Source organism: Corapipo altera, unplaced genomic scaffold (assembly GCF_003945725.1).
Source record: "Corapipo altera isolate COAL_440 unplaced genomic scaffold, ASM394572v1 175, whole genome shotgun sequence".
NCBI classification, from domain to species: domain Eukaryota; kingdom Metazoa; phylum Chordata; class Aves; order Passeriformes; family Pipridae; genus Corapipo; species Corapipo altera.
The window spans coordinates 2274591-2293393 of NW_020884942.1; the positions used below are offsets into that span (position 1 = coordinate 2274591).

The 18803-nt window shown below is 46.8% G+C and overlaps 1 protein-coding gene across 4 annotated transcripts in view; it reads right to left on the reverse strand.

The window, feature by feature from the left end:
* The window catches only part of ARHGEF4 (Rho guanine nucleotide exchange factor 4), a 220913-nt gene that overhangs the window by 20906 nt on the left and 181204 nt on the right, over window positions 1–18803 (reverse strand). The window contains exon 1 of one of the 4 annotated variants that reach the window (XM_027661805.1): window positions 12273–12831. The exons of 2 other annotated variants lie outside the window; for them this stretch is intronic. The gene's annotated coding sequence lies outside the window, so the exon portion shown is untranslated. Of the gene's footprint in view, window positions 1–11276; window positions 12832–18803 lie in introns of those variants that run through there. One more of the 4 variants, XM_027661806.1, reaches the window with a different exon arrangement.

Here is an 18803-nt window from a genome sequence, read left to right on the forward strand (position 1 = left end):
AAAATGTGTCAGAATGTGGCACAATCAAGCAGCCATACTGCAAGAGCTGCTTAGCTTCCAGAGGAGCACGTATTCCAGGGAATGCTCACCATTGCCAAGCAGGGCAGCTCCTCGGCTCCACTCACCACAGGTTTTGATCTTTGCAATTAAAGCAAGGTTTGAAAAGCAACTATTCATTTCCATATGAAACAACATTCATGTGCTGGTTTTGTAAGATCGAGGACAACTCAGTACATGTTCTTGAAGAGCCCTAAACCAGTGTCTAGAAGAGAAACATTAGGAGACGGAGAATGCAAACCAGCCACCCCACAGCTGCTTTAGCTCCCGAGGCTGGCAGAGGGGAAAACAAAGAGAAATTGGCTTTTTTTTTTGTTTGACAACATTTAAGTTTGTAGACAACAGCGTTTGCAACCCAAAGGCAACACTAACACCAATGCTTTCAAAACCGATGCCAGCTCTGCTACTCTCTGGAATTCTGTGCTTTCCCCACTGCCTGTGCAGCTCCAGCCTCCCACTCCCTCACAGAGCAGGCACGTGCTGAGGGCAGGTGCTGGTGAAGGTGCTGGGCCAGGTTCCTCCACGTGCCACAGACAGATGGAGGGGGAGGATTGAATTATCTCTCCTCCGAGCAATGTCTGCAGAGAGGCTGCCAAGGAGCAGACACAGCCAGGGCTGCTGCACGTAGCTGCCCCAAATTAAGTCCATTACATGTGGGCAAACAGACCTGGCATGTCAAGGCCCACATCTGTGGGCTTGTTTGCATTCCAGCTACCCAGTCCCTGTCTGTCTCAGGCTGGACACCTTGACTTAATTACCTTGTATGTCCTGGTCTTGTTCTGACAGGAGCTCCAGGCAGTATTAACAGAGATAAAAGATCTCAACAACTTACAGAAGGAGGGATGAAGATGCCTTTAGGAAATATTTATCTTTGAGCTACTGGTTTCCATTTGAATAAAATTTGAATAGCTTTCTCTTGACAATGCCAAGTACACTGGATCATACAGAGCTAAAAAATAAACCCAGGAGCATCAAAAGAACTAGGAAAAGGGAAGTTCAGGAATTTCAATAAAATGGCATTTATTTTTCAGCTCTGTGACCCTAAAACAGACACATTCCATGAAGAGCACCTGAATCTAAGCCCTTCCTGGTGAGCTAAAATGGTTGCCATGAAGCCTGTGTTCCTTGCCTGACCACCCCAGAACTTGTGTGTTACAGATTGAAGCTGAACTGGGTCAGCACATCAAACATTTAAGCCCTGCAGCAGTTCTGACCCCAGAGGCAAAGCTCTCCCTCCCAGCTCCAGCTCCTTCACCAGTCACTCTGCTTCCAGAGCTTCTCCTCTGCCTCTCTCATGCAACATAGAGGAGTTATGCACTTGCCCCAAAGTAGTGCTTCATTCACACAAATACTTATTTTCTCTGAAAGTGGGCAGAAGCCAGCTGGCCTCTGCCTTGAACTGAACCCGCGGGATTGTTTTCAAATTGTCCTGACAGCTTGCTCTTGAGCTTCCTCTCAAAACTTTCAGCTTCCTTTCTAATGATGGACAACAGAGATTAAATTTATCTTGTAGATCTTCTGTCATCTGAGCAGCAGGCACTGAGTCTGAACAAGTTATCTTGGTTGTCTTTTTGGAGCATCTCCCCTCTGTGGGGAGAGACAGGCACCCCAGGGAGGGTTCATCTTCAGCATCTATCTTAGCATGATGAGATAACCAAGCCCCTGGGGTTCCTGTCTCCCCTCACTGCCAGGCAGGAATTAGGGCTAGCTGTGCTAGACTAGACTTGCTGCCTGGCTCCAGGGTGCCAGAACCACTGACACGACTCTGCAGCCACTGCAAACACTTCATTGCGCCTCGCTGCTCCTCTGCCTACATGTTTCAGGGTAACATGAGCCCTCCCTGCCAATGTGACAGCGGGCACGTGTCCCCACGTGGGCAGAGGGTCACGTCCATGGCTTCAGAGGCACAGACCCACACACTGTGCCCCCAGTCAAGCCGTGCCCTCGGCATTTGTTGCCCTTTTGCCTACAGTGTCAGCTGCATATTTTTCAGCACAGATTTTTGAGACTGATTAAAGATAGAGGAGGACTCTCAGGCATTTACCAAACACTGCAGATCTCCATTCAAAATATTTTAATTTGACAGTGATTCTCTTTAGCAAATCTGAGATGCCAGTCAATGAAGTTCTTAATCCAGCCAAGTGTGCTCCACTGATACTCCACAGGGCTGCTTTTTTAATCAGTGCCTGTAGTTAAACTCCTCATGTGACATCTAGTACAGCTGCCTCCATTTACCAAACATTCAAAATTTGTCATCACATTTATTTGGTAAGAACTATTTTCCACAAAACCATTCTGACTGACATTAATTACATTATTCCCTTTTATTTATATCATCTGAGCCCTGATTCCCCCCTCAGAAGTGGCTTAAACAGATGGGAAGAGGAGGAGGGTCCCCCACAGGAGAAGGAGAAGCTTTGAAAGCTGCCTTTATGGAGTGCTCCAGGAGGAGGGAAGCAGCCCTGGTGGAAGGCAGAGCTCTGCCTCGTGTTATCCGGACCCGCGTGTGCGGAGCACGGCCTGAGGGAGCCTTGCCAGGGGCACGTCCACCTGAGTCCCACTAAATGGGATTCTTCAAACTCCAGAGTGGCACAAGAAGTTCTCAGTTCCTCACCTAAGATGTGGGAGCTGATTATTATAATGCAAAACAAATCAACTGCAATTGCTTTCGACCATTTTACTTTTACCTGAAATAGCCAGGAAAGTTCTTACCAAAGGGTGGGGATAGTTACCTGTGGCTGAGGACACCTAAGTCCTCTAGGTCCTGTCAGTGCCCTCAGTACTCCAACCACGACCTGTATAACAAGAGAACCTGCTAACTTGGGGAACTAACATCCTTAAGTTTTGGCATAAGGAAACAACAGGAGCAAAGCCCTTCTCAAAGCTCTCAGTGCTCTGTGACAGGTTGTCTTTGTATCACATTTTATAGTTGCAGTTGCTGGCAGCACGAGCAGTAAGTAAAGTTGTGAAGTAGCTTCCACTTTAACCTGTCATACAAGTTTCCAGAGGTCACTTGTTTAAACTTCCATAAGACATTTATTTTCTGGTATAAGTGAAATACATTTGCTCTCTTTCTAAACAAGCGGATACAGTGCTGAATGGCAGGGTGACAAAATGGCAAATGAAACTCTCTGTGACAAGCAATAACTACCACGAGTGACTGACTAAATGAGCTGCTCCTCAGGAATGTCTCTGTAGACCCATTTAAAAAACATCTCCACCAGGGTCAGAAAGTCCAAATGTCAGGAATGACTCAGAAAGGCAGAGGAGAACTAGGCAAGGCACAAAGAGCATCACAAATCAAATGTGGGAAGAGTTTCTAGGCTAGTACAAGCTGAACAGACCTTGAAGCTGCAACAGAGACGGGTGGATGGAGGATGGCCATGAGCTGAAGGCTTACAAAGAGGTTATTCCTAAGGCAAAGCTCCCGGGAGCCCAGTGAAATCACTGGGCAAGAAGTTTGGTACAAAAGCACTGCCTTTTCCCTGTGGTGCATAATTAAGCTGTGCCACAGGGAGCCCCACAGCCAAACACAGAGATGATTTAAAAAGAGATTAAGCAAATGTACGTCCTTCAGGGCCATTTAAACACATCCTATCTGGATACAGCCCATCAAGGACCTTAAACACACGTGGGAAGGCACACAAGGGAAAGAGCCAGGCCACACTTGCCTCTATCCCTGAGCAGTTACCCAAGTCACAGGTAAAAGTGTTTCTGCTGGCCTGCAGACCTGGCCTTAGGACATTAGGGTAGTAAAAAACACAAAAGGAAAGAAATGTTGACTAATATGAAAATGTTAACAGATACATTCCATGAGGTACAGCAACATCCTCGTTCAGGTGGAAACTGTTATGACATGGTGCATTTGGCAGGGAGAAATAGTTTTTTAAAGCCATTAAGCAAATGCAGGTCAAAAACTCAAACACCGTGAGCTTGAGCAGCTTGTGGATCTCAGTAGTTTGCAGTGTATGTGAAGGTTTTTATGTGAAAGGGAGGATGAAAGTTTACCCAGGTGTAGTAGTTTAAACCTGGCTGTTCAGACACTGCCTGGGAGAAAGAGTCCCTGAACACAGGTCACAGGAGTGAGTATGTGCTACATCCTCACTCAAAACATTCAGAAAGACTTTTACAACCAAGAGCTCGAAGGACCTCAAAACCTCCTTAAAGCCAGAGAACTTAAGTCATTCCAAAGCTCTCAATCAGCTTAAACAGCTTAAACTCATCGAAGGCCCTACAGTGTTTTAAGCATTTTAAACCCATCTAAAGCCTTAAAGTGGCTTAAGGAGCTTGAAATACTCTAAGGTTTAAAAGTGGTTTAAGAATCTCTAACTTTTGGCTAACCCCCTTCTCATACCTCCCCCAGTTGTGGCACCCATCACTCCAGGGTTAAGGCAGCATCCAAGTGCCACAGTCTCATTCACCCCAAACAGCCCAGATGCAGCTGTAACAGCATCTGGAAATTATCCACATGCTCTTCTCCTACTTTCTTTGGTTTCAAAGACTGGAAAGGAGCCTGGGATTGAACTCTCACGTTTGAACAAGACTCTGACCTAGGGCTCTCATATCTACAAAGTTTGTATCTTCTGGTTCCAGCTTGGCTGTGGATAAAAACCATGTCAGACTGCTTGATTCTCCTCTTCACCTCACCAAGAGCTCTGAAGTCCACAGTCACTGCAGAGGATGAAGCAAACCTGGTTAACATATTTTTGCATTTTCTGATGCCCTGATTTTAAACATACAACTTGGGAATGGAAACAGCCCAGGATGTTTCTGTGTGGCTGTTCTCACATTTGAGTGATTGCTGTTGCATCTTTTTTACACTACCGCTTCTCAGACTCCCAAATAGAAACTATATTCTTCAGAAAATTTTATTTAATGCTACATTAACACATTTCTATGTCATTTATGCTTTCCCCACTCTTCTCTTGCTGCTGCTGCAACATCACCCCTCCTCTCCACACTCCTACCAGCACATCCCCTTGGGACATTTCCCATCCCTTTCCCTCTCTGCAGGATAGTTCCCAATTCCACGGCCTCTCCCATGACTTAATTTTGCAATTTTTCCTTTCTACCTCCTTTTTTGCCTTCTCTTTCACCATTATTTCTTTGGACAAATGAGAATTATACTTTACAGATCCCTCAGGACAATGCATCCAAATCAGCTCAGCTGCAACTCATATGACACAGGGATTTATTGAGCATAAATGCTGCATCCTTACTTCTTGCAGAAGGAAAGGAAAAGGAACCATGCAGGTCCCAGAGCTCTCTGCCCACTGACTGACTGTTGCTATGCCCTTCCCCCAGGAGATACAGCAAGTTACAGCTCAAAGGCAAATTAATCTAAATTTGTTTTACAAATAAGGTTAAAGAAAACATTTTAAAGCAGATACAAACTGCATTGCCAGCAAACCTCTCTGAATCATCAAAAGGTCAGCATCTCTTTGGGCTCACAGTGGGCAGGAAGCCAGAAACATAGAGTATGGCTTTCCTTTTCATGTGTGTGCATGATTTAATTTTAATGGAACACACTGAAATGATTTTTATTGCTCCTATCTCCTGTGAAAACATCTCCCTGGATTAAACTGCCCAAGTGTGTACATCACTGGTAGGTGCTGGCAGACATGATGGGCCAACAGAGATTGTTTATCATTTCCATGGCGTGGCTCAGAGATGGTCTCTCTGCCTCAAAAGACCCACACACAGTTTAGGAGTCATTTCTTTTCCTCACCTCCTGAAAGAGAAACCCCGCAGGGTTTTTTGGTGACCCAATACTTATGATTTCCATCCCCCTTGCCCCTTTCTGATCTCTTTCCCAATGCTCACACACTGGGTTGGATCCTTTCTTCACTGAACTAAGAATTGCTCTCTTTGAAAATGGGGCAGAGAAAAATCTGAATAACAGATAGAGATGAGGAAAAGAACAAAAAAACCCTTGATAATGTCTCACTGTCAGGCAAAGGAGGCTTCCTAAGCCTTTGTTTTTGGTTAGAATCTGTAAATATAAAAATTAGTCATTTCTTTTGTAGTCCTTATAGAAGGTTCTTCAAGCTATGTACACTTATGAAAAAAAAGCCACGAACCTTTTCTTATTGCAAGTGTCCTGTGCTAGGTAAAGAAGATTGGTTGAGGAAACAGCAGGTTCCTGGGATCTTCTGAGATCCTGTACTATCATGCTTTTAAATATATCCACTTTATTAATTTGTCTCACATCCACAAGCTCTGGATGAAGAGACTTAATGGCCCAAACAAAGCTAAGGCCTCCAATCAGAACAACATTCCTGTTTCCAAGACCACCTTGTAAACAAGCCCTCTAACTGTGGAAGACCAAAGCACCTGCTGCTCTTCCTGCAGGATGTGACTTCTCTAGCCCAAGGAGGACAAGGTCACACATCTCCTGTTCTGCACAGGCTCTCCTTTCAGTTGCCCTGACTCCCTGCACAACCCTCCCATACTGGCCACGGGCTTTTCAGCAGACAAAGCGGTTTTGTAGAGGCAGCTCAGTGCAGAGCACGTTCTGGTAGGTCAGGCAGTAATGGGATATTGCCATTCCCAACACTCCTGTCTTGGCACCCAGTGCAAATCTTCTCACCACGTAATTAGATAATGCTTACTATAACAAGTCTTGACTCCTGGGCACTACAGGTGACGCTAAAAATACTAAGTCATGATTCCTTAGGAGCCTGTCTTTTCTTAATCTCCTGCTGGAACTATTTCATTTGGTGAGGTGAGGAAAGCTGTGTTAGGCTGCTGCTGAGAGATCCTGGTGTGGCTCTTTGGATTCCCACGTGATGCCCATACACAGTGTTTGTATTTCCATAAAAAGTTTGCCACAACTCTGCAGATACTCAACATGCCAAGATGGACAAGATCACAGTTCAAAACAACCACAAGCAGTCAAACCCTGCTCTACTGTGCTGTTCAGAGCCACATTACCATGAAGGCTATAGACACTGGGGCTATAAATAACACTGAGGTCCTGCCCCCGCACGGTGGTCACTACAAACCAGCACAGCTTAGAAGACAGCATGCTAATTCCATTCTTGTGTTGATATCCCTAATGGATGCAATGCTGAACAGGCACAAGATTCTAAAGTGTGAGTGCCATGGGGGTTTGCTCCATGCCCTGTGTCACCTTGGCTTTGTCCAGCAGACTGCTCTGGATAGGAACTGCTGTGGGTAGGATGGAGAGGGCTGAAGGCAGCTGCTGTTCCCCCAGGTGCTGGAGGCTCTACTTGCTCTGCCACCAAGGGACAGCAGAGATTCAGGTGCCCAGTGTGAAGCTGGTGCTCTTTGGAGGGGAAAGCATGCTGGAAGTGGCTGTGCTAGGGTCCCTCTCCCTGGAAGGAGAAGGGGAAGACATGGGGACCTTCGTGCTGCAGTGGGATGTGTGGGACCAGAGCCCCACACCACGCCCTTGTTCCAGAGGGGCCAGATCTGCTGGGCAGCTGCAAAGGAGAGCAAACTCCTCAGTTTCCCTCTCTGAAGTCCTTCACACCTGACTGACTCCTCTGTTGAAAGGCTGATTAACATACTTTTGGTACCTGGGGAGACATATTTCTTGTAGCACCTTCAGCATAGCTGAGCTTATCACACTTATCAATTACAAATGCAGAAAGCCTGCATGCACATGATAGGACAGAGAAAGCCACTGTGGTGTGAGGCAGGTCCACCCCACCTCTTTGAGTCCCATTTCTCCACTGCCAAAAGCAGACACAGAGTGGTTGCACTATATCTGACAACCACAGTCATGCCTGGAGTAATACCAGCAAAAGAACAAATACAAAGACTCATATAAGACATAATTTTATTCCAGAGTTTCCAGCACATTCTGTAGTTAACAAGGCCAGTGACACAGCATTCAATAACAAGTATTCCCCCCTTGAGATCTTTCTTTAACCTGCGTAATGGGACTTCTTTTGTTGCTTTTTTTCCCCTTTAAATAAAAACACTGGAAGCATTAATTAAAAGTAATTGTTGATGGTATCATCCTAAGTGCTTACTGTGTTTCTTATCTGGCCAGCTCATGCCTTGGATTCCAAGAATAAATCACAAAGACAGCAGATACCACATATCACCACAGAAATGAGTTTAGCCTGGGAGAACAAATTAAGCAAAGATAAAATCTAAAGCCCAGATCTCCCTTCGGAAATGATGTCTTGGTCTCACTCCTGTTCACAGATGCTCTTTGCACTCAAAGCAAAGCAGCAGCAGAGCAAAGCTCTTGCCTTTTCAACCTTCTGGTGAACTTGCCCCACCCAAGGGCAACACAGACTCCCCACGGGGGTCGGGGCAGCAGCACCTGCCCTGTCCCTGCACGGTCCCTCCCCACCCCGCTGGGGCACTGCAGGGGCAGCGGGGAAGGGGGGAGGCACAGCCCACCCAGCACCCCGGGAGGAGGAGCAGGACTTGTCCCGTGGCCACACAAGGGCCCGGCTGCCATGACCTGCTCTGCAGCAGGAGCAGAGCACAGCAGGCACCAGGCACCACAACTGCTTTGCAGGGAGACAGGGACTGTGCTGCTCCCCCCGGGGCTGTGTCCCCAGTGCTATGGCAGAGTCTGATGTTCAGATGATTGCAGGGAAGGCAATCACAGCCTCCCTGCAGAGCACCCAGCTCGTGTCAAATAAGTGCACTGAGAGCAGACTGAAAAACACAACAGAAATGTCAGAAGCCTCTCCTTCCCCATCATCCCTCTATCACCATCTACAGCTCCTGCACATGGTTCAGGGATCCTTCATCAGCTCTTTTTTTCCTGGGCTTTATCGGCCATCACAGCTTCTTCAGCCAAGATGTGAGGCAGGCTTGAGTGAGTCACAGCTAATATCAGACTGATTAACACTTACATGTCAACTGCAGCTTCCAGCTGAATGTGTACAGCAGCAGGGGAAGCTCAGGATGGGGACAAACACTGGGTTCCCCATGACAAAACTCGACACAGATACTTCAGGAATAGTCATGTATCAAGAACCTAGACAAGTGTTAGAAAGAGAAAATTAAAATTCACCCAACATTAAATATCAAGAGGAAAAGTATTCCCAGGCTCTTAGCAACCAGCATTAACACCTGTGGCAGGCAGTGTTGTAACACATATTTCCAAAGGGTACTCTCTAATCTTGCTATTTTTCTGATCAGAGTTCTTAAATGCAAGAACAATCCTACTGTTTTTGCTCCCAGCTGTTCTGGTATGAACAATCTGGTGAAATTTCCCCCAGCAGGGAAGGGGGAGGCAATTTCACCAGAGGTCCCATTATTTTTTCCTATAACATACTTTTCTTCCTCATTGTCCTAGACTCCCCACAGGCCTTGAAGAAAACAGTTCTTTGTTTTAGTTCTCTAGCAGCAGGCAGCTGAGGAAGGCTCCAGCCCTTTCCATCAATAACTACAACACTTCCCAGAGAGGAGAGCTGCCCTGCAGGAAGCAGTGTGGCAGCTCTGCACCTCAGAAGCATCCAACTCACATCATTCCTGAGACTTCCATTTTCTTCCCAGTATCAGCAGTGAGCATTTTGGGGCTCTGGATCAGCTGTTACAGGACACTCCTCCCTCTGCCATTACATGCACTGGCTCCTGCTGCACAAGCTTTGATGTGTCACAGCAGCAAAGGCAAACAGCTCTGGCTCCCACAGACACAGCCCCTGCAGCTGGGCAGAGCAGAGGGAGTTTTTTGGGAACAAGGACACTGTAACAGGTGTTGTGTAGGTGTGGTAAAAGTGGACCAGAGACAGAAGGGGAGGAGGAGGTTGCAGTGTTGTGGGAGCTGTGCCTGCCCTGGGGTACAGACATCACCAGGTTTGGTATTCAATCCCTTCCAAACCAGCAGAGCCCTTCAGCGACCAACAGGAACAGGGTGCCCCCGAACTGAGCAGGCAGCAGGGGGTGAACGACTTCATCACCACGACCAGCTCCAGCTAATCAATTTTGCAGGACACTAAATAAAAAGAAGTTTCTGGAAAACTTCCCTGAAGTACCTTCTTATGCAGAGTGTAAAAGAGAAGTACAGTCTCCAGTTCAGTGACAAAAGCCACCCAAGGAGCATTTCAGTGACGTGGCACTGAGCTAAACAAGAACATGAGTCACTTTGTGATCTAGGATCAGTCTGGGCTGGCAGACATTTGTGCTTAGCTTACCAGCTGCCCCACATGGCTCCTACATGTTGAGCCAAACACTGGCATTATGAATGGAGCCAATCTACCAGATGCTCTTCAGAGCTACGTGTGTGTGTGTGTGTGTGTGTGTGTGTGTGCAGGCCCTGTGAGTAACTGCAGTTCTCGTCTAACATCAGATTTTTTGCACTATTTCAAGATACAGAACAGGCGAGACAGCAACAACTGAGAATTCAAACACAGTGCAGGGGTTGCCACGATGCTGAGGCCTCTTACTGCTCCTACTAGACAGGGGGCAAGAGCTTCTGAACCTCAAGCACTTTCAGAGCCTGCTCAAACCTTACGCAAGATCTGCCCTGACAAGCAGCAGCCAAAAGCTTTCTGTCACTGACACCTACAACCCCAAAGCCATACTTTGGTCCCTCATCTGTCACTTGAAGACTGAGGTATACATTCACATCATTCACTTGTCCTTTCCAATAAACAATCTTTTTTCCACCTTATGCCATTAAGTTCTGATTCCAGCTGTAACTAAGACCACAGGTAAAGTTTAGAGGTGAGAGAAATCAGATTCGTTTGAAAGCCAGTGTTATGTGCTGCAGCTTTGGTTTTGGTTTTTGTTTAATGGTAACTTCAGAAAACCACATAGACTGGATGATTCCAGTGGTTGTTTATCACAATGGCTAGATAATAGTTTGAGATTTTTAGTAATTCAAAACTGTTCATGTAGGTAAGAGATTCTCAGAGAACTGCAGGGAGCTGGGGCCTACAGCTGCCCCACACCCAGCACTGCAGCAGTCTCCTCTCTTAGGGAAAAGGATGTTCTGTAGCTCAGGTGTAACAGAAAAGAGCTCAGCAAGTACAAATTCCATTTCTTTGTGTGCAAAAGTGACGTGGTTTTGTACAACACTAATGTATTACACAATCACATAAATAACTGGTACAGAGTACATCACTCATGATGACAGAGACAACATCACCATCTAGCCTTTCTCAACACCAGACCAGACTCCAGGAGCCATAAATATTCCGGTCTGAAATGACTGCAGTAGCTTCAACCATTAGTGCCAGCAAATGCACTGCCCTCGTGAAAGCTGTACTTAAATTGCAGATTACCTAACACACAAAATGAAGGATCCTGCTGAATTTTAAAGGCTTGGATATTTTGCAGTCTCCAGCACAAATGCAAGCAGCATTATTAGGAACAGTGCACCGTGGCTTCCTTTCCAGTCTGTCTTCCTCTGGGAATTGGTCTCCTTCAGTGCCATCAAGTAGAGGGTTGCTCCATTGAGGTGCCAATGCCAAGTCTGGAAGTGCTGTGCTGGACAAGGCTGCTGGTAACACATGATGGAGGTGAACAGGCCCAGAGGGGACATGCTGCTTTGCAGCCCTTCCCTCCTCACAGTCTACAAGAGTGGTCCTTGAGTCGCTCCCCCGCTGGGCACGGCTGCCACTGGCCTGTGAGAAATGAGTGGCCTGCAAGCAGTGTCCTGTGCTGTGGCTCTGCCAGCCATCTTGATACACAGAGCTGATAAGCACTGAGGTATAATAAAGGAAATGGGATTAAAGCCAACAAAACACTCCTTCCACACTGCTGCAGTGTTTATTCAGCCAGAATTCCTGATGAACTCTATTAATCAATCTCTTTGGCTAATTGGGCATTACTCAGGCCACTGCACAGCATAATGTTCACAGTGACAGAGCAACAGAGGCATTACGGGCTTCAGCTTTTTACAGCAGGTGTTTACATGTAGCAGGTCCTTGTGTAAGGGCTCCTCGTAGGATGACAGTCCCTCTGCAAACAAAGCAGCGGCACTTTGGGCTTCTCCAGGGCTGGGAAGTGCTACGTACAGGCACAGTATTATCATCGTAAGGAATCAAGGCTGATTAGTGTCACGGGTACAATTAAGCAGGTTGGCTGTTGTTACCTCGTTCCCTTTCTCTTGTTTAACTGTGATCCAAACCGCAAGGCACAAGTGATGACAGGAGGAGAGTGAGGGGAGCAGGGTGGGGAAGGGGGTGATGATTAAAAAACAAGGAAGGGATACTCTGAGACACACAGTTACCGTAACAGCAGACAAGCAGACCAGAGGCAGACAACGACAAGCTGACCTGCTGATTTGTTGCCCAGTCCTGGAAACCCCCATGCACCACACCACTACCGGCAGTCCTCCTTCAGTGAAATGCCAAAAGAAACATCAGCACCACGTTGACGATGATGAGGAAGAGCAGGATGACAAAGACCACTACCCGCTGAGTCTCCGGGCTCATGTTGCAGCGGAGGAAAGTGTGAAGCGCACTCCATTTGTGTCTGCTTCGGTCGGGGACCTTTGCCATGGCTTCAGCCCCCAGGAGAAAAAAAAAAACCAGAAAAGCTTAAGTGCCTGCTGTACAGCCGGGGCACGGATGGGGCAGAGGGCTGTGAACAAAAGCTGCCTGCAGCTCTCAGTGGCAGGAGTCTCAGTGGCTCGGCACGGCCATCGCCGGTCCCGCACAGCACAGGTGCCGAACGCCCCCCTGGCTCAGGGGGAGCCGCTCACCGCATCCTTGCGGCTCCGCGAATCCTCTGCCGAGGGAGCCGTCGCCATGGCTCTGGCAGCAGGAAGACACTGAATTCCTTCTGGCAGGACGCGGAGCGTGCCGGAGCACCGCAATCCGGCTGCGATATTGGCTTCCCAGAGAGCGGCTCCGCGATTTGCTGGGCGCCGTCTCCAGGATACACGAGGCCTTAGCAACGCCGAGCGCAGCCGTGGGGGTGCAGGGGAGGCTCTTAAGGAGGGTCAGGGCTGGATTAGGCGGCTGCTTTTTTAAATCCTTCCACCCGCACTAAGATGTGCCAGCAACAGAGACCAGCCCTGCCAGAAGCAAATCCCCAGGTGCGGGTGGGGCTGGGAATAGCCGGCCGTGGGACAGGGCCGGGCTCGGGCAGGGCACACACGGCTTCCCACACACCTGAGGGAGCAACAAGTGCGGGCTGTTTGCAGGAGGACGGGAAGGTGCAGCCCTGTGACCGGGGGCCCGGGAGAAGCGGCTCCTGTTGGACTCCACCATCCACTTCCTCGCAGGATCCTGGAGCCAGAATGTCTAAAGGACTTGGCTCCCTCTACCAACGCCTCCGTGGGCCTGAGTCACTTAAACCTCAAATCCCTGCAACCAGAAAACCTCTATTCAGCTCTACAGAGCCCTTTTGTGAACTTAACTTTTCTTGCTGGACTGCAAAATTCACCAAGCATCAATCTGCCTGAGATACACTCAAAGATGCCCCAGCTAAGCATAGGTCCCACCCATGTCGGACCAGGAACAGGATGAAAAGGCATTCCTCCTTGGAAAGGCAGGGATAGACCTTTGACTACAGCCTTTTTCTTTCCTCTAGCCAGCAAAGCAGAGCCCACCTCTAACTCAACAGCCAGCAGCAATAGCACTCCACAGGAGAGGAAAAGAAAGACCCAGTATTTAAGTCCTTCATTGACAGGAGGTAATTTCACATCTTCCAGTTCTCACGTGCTTACCCCACACATGAAACTGAGAAATCTGAATCCAGCAATCCAGCACCTGGAGTTAGGGCTAGACAATAGTGCAGATAATGCATGGAGCTGCAGATGCTCCACAGAGGATGCAATTATCCAACAGGATGACTCTGCATTTTACACAACAGTTTGAAACATGAAAAAAAAAAAATCCCCAAACCCAACATGTGTCTGTATAGACACACAGATTACTGGGAGAAGGAACCAGAAGTCATGGTTCTCCCCGTAAACACGGTAGCATCCATCTCTGGGAAGGGCAATGAGGGAGCAGCCTCATGATGTGGGTATGGACAGAATGCTCTCAGCTGTTCTCACAATGCAGAGAATACATTAAAAAAAGCTGCCTTTTTTCAGGTGTTAGCACATCAATGCCCATAATGTTTCTTGGGGATCTGTACAGTTCCTGTAGGTATCCTGGAACACAGCAGGTGAGAGATTTAAAAGGGGAAATGTTTAAGAGTACTGGTACTTTTCTTTGATTTTGGAGTTTTTCCCCAAATTGTGCTAACCTCAGCAGAGGCTATAGAGAAAGGTCTAAGCAGTCAAAACATCCACTGTCTCCTTATGCTTCACTGTTTCAGATAGCTGTCTTAGGCATCATAAAATCAAGTCTAGAATTATGCCGGTTTCTTTTTTCTGAATGTAAAGATCCTGCAAATCTCCTTGTCTCTAACTTAAATATGGAACAAGGAGAACAATGTGTAGGACAAGAGCTTGTGCTTTTGGTGCAGCTTCAAGACCTGGTAAAAAAACCTTCACATACGCTGCAAACTACTGGGATCCACAAGCTGCTCAAGCTCACAGTGTTTGAGTTTTTGGCCTGCATTTGCTTAATGGCTTTAAAAAACTATTTCTCCCTGCCAAATGCACCATGGCATAACAGTCCAATCCCTAAGCTTGCAGGCTTCCATTTAATGAACGTTCCTCAGGTCCACAGTTCTCACATCATTGCACTGTTCAACTCCTGGGCATTCTGCAAATCTTGTCTGGCTTTGGAGGGTTTTAATGACTGACTGAGTTTGGACATAAGCCACTGAGCAGTATTTGGCAGGTTCTTCAGGAGAAGCTAATCATGGTGAATGGGAAGTATGATCACACCTGCTCTTCTGAAAGCTGAACAACAACTACCATCTTCTCTGGGCACTTAGTTACACTGAAAATAAATAAACTCCAGTGATTCAACTAGACAGAGCTATGCTGTTGTACTGAGAAGTTTCTAAAATCCATGGTGATCTCCAATAGTTTCCTAAAATCTTTGCCACTCACGAACATGCTTGAGCATTTGAAGCACAGAAAAGTGAACTTTCTGCGTATAAGCATAGAAAGTTTGCCTGAATGTCTATAAAGGCATCTGAGAGGGCACTTCTTGACACTGCTCTGAGCCTGCCTGAAAGGAGAAATTCAGGGGAAACTTATATTGAGATGAAACTGCAGAAAAAAAGAGAAAAAGGTACAAAATAGTAATGAAGGTCACATTTACATCTAATTTTGTTGTCTCTAAGAAACAGCCTAAGCCACACCTATGTTCCTTTTCTCTTCTGATGTGCAGACCCAAGTGCCCTCCTGCACTACACTGCCTGGGCACAAATAACATGTTTACCTTGTGTACATCTTGTAGAATTGCACAATTAATGTTAAATTGCAGTCACCCTTCTGACCCCACAGTGAATAGAAACTGGTCTTGACAAGGACAAAAGCTGCAGAGTGACTCTAGCTGTGACCTGGCTTTTGTTTTCACCCCCACACAGTGAAACCCCTCACAGGTCCTTGGCAGAGACTGTGCACGGGGGAGTTACTTCCATGGTAACTCGAAGTGTTTGCAGTGGGGGGGGCTCTCCAGCTCCTGCTGCACTCTCTAAACACCATGTGGCATCTTTCCATGATGGAAATAAAGCCTCATTTTTATTCCTCACTGATCAGACATGCTTCTGTGGTAGGTGGCATCAGCAAGAGATGAAATAGCTGAAAGTTTTACCTCGTGGCTTGTAATACAGTGGGACTTACTTTGTATAACTATCACTGAGGGAGCATATTTCAAATAATTGTAGCACAATCTCCACTGGAATCTAATTTGCAATTGTGATAATTTCCTTCCAATTCTTCCTCTAAGAGCCATCCTCAGCCAAGACTGCACCAGGGGAATAAAGCTGCCACTCCAACAGAGCAAGTGGTGAGCACAGCACAGCCTCGAAGGCCTGGGCACACACAAAGCCAAGCTGCAGTCTCAGAAGATGGCCAGTGACCAAGCCTGCAGAGAATGATTTATTCAAGAACTCCCAGTCTAATACCAGATAAAATAAAAACAGAAAGACAAGCCTTCACTTTTCATCGATATGATACTAAATATTGCCCAGTCCTTACTCATCACTGTGCTTGTATGTGCAGCAAACAGGGCCTAAGCTTTTGAAGACTGGTTTAGTTGTTAGTTTAGGAGGCCAGGAGTGTACAGACAAACCCACTGCTGGCCAATGAAAAGAGCATTTCAATACTCTGCAGCTGAATGGGGAACTGAAAGGCACATGTACATGAATGTGAAATAATAACTGTAATAGGAAGCACAGGTGCATCAGTAGGACAGGCAAATAAATAACTGAGGAGACAAGCAGTGAAGTTCCCATCACGCTGGGAAGGCAAAGAGCCCATTTCCCAGAGCGAGGCCACCAAGGGCAGTCATACGAGGGGATCAGCCCTGTCAACAGCACCTTTCCCCTCTCTCAAGAGAGCAAACTTGGAAAGCAAGGCTCCCAGTAGCACACTGCCTACCATGCTGGAGCACACTGCCAGGACTTCCTATCCTCGACTTATCACAAACAGGGATGTGCTTGCTACAGGTACAAGACACAGCACGGTTCAACTCCTCTTAAAGCCAAGGATTCATTAGTACTGTAGGCACAAATAAACACTGCCCTAAAAACCCCTGGAGGAAAAAGAACACTCTTGCTGGGTCATTTATCAATACCCTCTCTCCAGCAAGGTGAAAAATATATCAAAATATTAACGAGCAACAGAGGCAGAAGTGCCAGAACTGAGCCTGGATGGGGCCCATCTGACACACAGACAGGTACCTTCTGCCCCAGCTGTGCTGCCTGCTCAGGGCAGAGCACATGGACAAACCAGGCAGCAGCTCTGTGCTGTTTGGTGGCTCTGTGCAGAGCTCTGCATACCATGCAAACACAGCACAGAGCACGCAAATATGAACTTCTTTACAAGTTTTCCAAAGGTGTTGCTAAATAGGATACCTTCTGAGGCAGCATTACTCTCTGTTTTTGCACCAGTGAAGCCACAGACACAAACATGAACTTCCCTGTCCTCTGCTTGGCATTGTTGGGTGTTCAGATGCTGAGCATGAAGAACTACAGAGGAAGAGAGCGTGTTCAGTACATGCAAAAACCTCCAACAGTTTAACAGCCAGAGTAACAGATTTCACCTGGGTCTGTATGACTGGGGTTTTTTCCCCTTTTAACCATACTTTGACATAAAAATCACCAAATTATTCTTGCTCTTTTCATAAAACAGCTGTTGCAGAGCTTCTTGGGGAAGAAGCTTCTATTGATTTTTATTTTTTTAATTAGGTGATAAAAATACTTCTATCTAATAACACCAGGGTGACAAACCACTTCAAATGCATCTTTCAAAAAAGAATCCAGGCTGAGTGGATGTTCAATGGACAAATTTTTACTCAGTTTTCAGCTCAGCAACTGAAAACAAGAAAGCATGACAATGAAATAGTGAGAGGGGAGAGCATTACTACCTTCAAATCAATCCATGGAAACCGAGTTTCCTGAACTCCCAAATATCCCACTCTCACACTTTATCCAGCATCCAAATGAAGCAACTATCAACCCTGCTATGCACTGATTTAACTCCCAGTAACAACTGCAGCTACCACCTCCCAAAAGGATATCATTCCTACTGAGCCATGGCCAGAAAACCTCAGAACAAGTACAACTTCTTCAGCTGCATATGATCATGTATTTCTAAAATGGAAAACAGTCTGTCAGAGACTCACAATTTGCTTTGAATTTTTACAGTGTGTAACACTGTGTTACTAGAGCACAGTTACTCCCACTGCATCTTCTCCTAGCTCGTACTGCATGGTTCAAGCCCACACAGCTTTTACAGCCAGTACTTCCCTGGATGGATTACTCATGTCATCCTGCCAAAACGTTGCAAGCTGTTCTCGTGCTGGAGTACTAAGATTCATGAGATAATTATCAATGGAAAGAAAATTGGCCTGACCATTTCCTGGGGCAGTGCCGAGATTAAGGCACGGGCACACTGGGACACTGCAAGAAAAGCAGCCATTTAGATTGGCCACCTCTGACTATAATTAATTAAAAGAAAAAACCCAAACCCATAATCTGCTTAGCAACCAGTCTTTTGCTTTCAGACTCTGCTAAAGCTAGAAAATCTTCGAAATTCTCCTAAAGCAGGTTTTATTTTCAAGAACAGCAACAATAACTACTAACATGTTTGAAGCATCTGGGAATTATTATCCTGGCCTGGAGCTCCGGTGCCAGAGGAACGTGTTGCTGCCGTGAGCCACGTGCCGACACAACACATCCCACACGCTCCTGTGAGCTGAGGCCAGGGAGCTTCCAGCAGCACACACACGGGATCACACATTTCCAGGATGGGCTGGGCTAGGGCTGGGCCTGCTGTGGGGGTTGACTGAAGGTGGAAAATTCTCTTTCAGTGTTGAGTGACAGATGACAGGGGAGTGATACAGGCAGGAATGGCCTGGGCACCAAAACAAAGCATGTTATGATAGATGTGGCAGAGCAAGGGACAAGCAGAGAGCAGCAAAGACAGGCTGGCACGGTCCATACAATGGCCTAGGAAAATGTATCTTTTCAGTACAAGACTGGACACAGGCAGAAAAAAAAATGCTTAATAATGATGCTCTGAAGTAAAGATAGGCTGAATAGGATTTACAGGAAGACAGATGGATAGGGAAGGAAATTCCACATCTTGGAGACCCAGCAAGATTAACACAGCCTGAATGCAATAGCTGGGAAGGGGTCAGAATAGATGATGCTCTGGTTACAGGGCTGAGGAACAGACAGAAGGAACAGAGGCTGGCAATGACATCCTTAGTGACTGAGACAGGAGGTGT